The following is a 1,767-nucleotide window of genomic DNA, read 5'->3' on the forward strand; positions in this document are numbered from 1 at the left end:
AAGAAAGAAAGAAAGAAAAGAAAGAAAGAGAAAGAAAGATGGGAGGGAGGGAGGGAAGGAAGGAAGGAAGGAAGGAAGGAAGGAAGGAAGGAAGGAAGGAAGGAAAATTAAAGGTAAAACAGCAAATCTGACACCTATTTGTGGAAAAGCTACATCAAGGGGCTTTCTCTTTTGAAACCTGTAACAATCCCATTCAAAACTATCAACATGTGAATTTGCCAACAGATGGGACTGCCTTGTGAGACAGTTGGCCCTCAATGTTTGTCAGAACCAAGATGGAATATGATCTCAAAATTATGCTTGCATTATGGATAGCTGAGCTTTATGTGGTGAGGGTGTGGATGTAGTATGCCTCATGGCAAGGATTTTTTGATTGAAGAAAAATGGAGCTGTTGTATCTGGGTTTGAAAAGAATGCATATAGTCTTAACTAATAAGGGAAGAGAGAAAAATATGTTGCATTGCTTATCAAAGGAAACTGTAGTGGTTTTTTTTAAAATGTGGAAAAATTTACATAATAGATTATATATATCCATCTTTTGTCCCCCACACACCTAGCCTTGGTCAAAGATGGCTATATGTCACACCTATCATAGACCCAAATACATGTTATCCTCACGCATCTGCTAAAGTCATCAGTTCATTTTTAAGCTTCAGTCGAGCCGGGAGCCCCCCAAAACAGTTCCCACGGCATGGTCCACTCCATTAGCAATTCTGTAGCCACCTTCACTGCTGCTGCCGCCTGCCATGAGGCCTCTTCCCCCTCCCTCCCCAAAATGTAGCGCCTGCTTCTTCCCCTATAAATACACCATCAATAGACAGTTACTATGGCAACAATAAGGAAGCAATCGTGAGGGCTCCACGACAGAGAATGATGCTGCAGCCATACATGTATATGTCCCTCCTGCCCCTGGTGGATACTGTAAAGCTGACTGTAGGCGGAAGGAATTTTTAACCCACTCCCCACAGGAACACAGCTGAATCCTGACAGCCTGGAAAGGAAGGAAGGCAGGGAACTGGCCACCACAAAGACCTTGCTTAACTCCACCCCAGACTGAAGCTTCTGAATCTCAGCCCTCTGGGACACAACTGCCAAAGTCCTTCACATGAAGCCTGGTGACTACCAGAGCACCTGGTGTCCCAAGACATGGCCTCCAAACCACTTCTCCATACCCTAGACCTTATTTCCATCCCTCAGAACTGATCGCCAGGAAACGGCTCTGTGATCTCCAAATCGCATGACTCATCGACCCACCCAGTGACACGACAACTCCCAAATTATGCTCAAACTCAAACTCTGGGGCCCCCTTGTCCCTTTCCACTCAGACCAGCTCTGAAAGTGCCTGTCCTCGCCCACCTTCGCTGGACACCAGCGCCCTGACCCAGCAACAATCTTCTCCCGGGGCTGCTCAAGACCCCCCCATCACCGTGGCCCGGCCAGGCCTCTAGCTCTTCCCTCTCCAACAATGTCCTACGCCCAGCTCGTTGGCCCTGGACACTGAACCGTGCCCTCGGGACTGGGACACCCAACCCAAATGGCCTCACCGTTCTCCGGGCCCAGAAGGCGGCCGCCCTGTTTGCTCACGCAGCCCGCCACCTCGCTGCTGCGCCTCTTCCAGCAGGGGCCCTGTCCCCGCCCACCTGCTCCCCGTCTGCCAAGCCCCCCGGTCCGGCCCAGTCGTCTCCTCCCTCCCTCCCTGCTGCCCTCCCACCGCCCCAGGTACCCTGTCGCCCGCCCCTCCAGGGCCGAAGTGCGCCTGGAAACCCG

At 51.3% G+C, this 1,767-nt stretch overlaps 1 protein-coding gene across 1 annotated transcript in view; it reads right to left on the reverse strand.

The window, feature by feature from the left end:
* The window catches only part of PRRG3 (proline rich Gla (G-carboxyglutamic acid) 3 (transmembrane)), a 7,075-nt gene that overhangs the window by 4,664 nt on the left and 644 nt on the right, over window positions 1-1,767 (reverse strand). The gene's annotated exons all lie outside the window — the stretch shown is intronic.

The sequence above is a fragment of the Mandrillus leucophaeus genome, unplaced genomic scaffold, assembly GCF_000951045.1.
Source record: "Mandrillus leucophaeus isolate KB7577 unplaced genomic scaffold, Mleu.le_1.0 Scaffold1218, whole genome shotgun sequence".
Classification (NCBI taxonomy): domain Eukaryota; kingdom Metazoa; phylum Chordata; class Mammalia; order Primates; family Cercopithecidae; genus Mandrillus; species Mandrillus leucophaeus.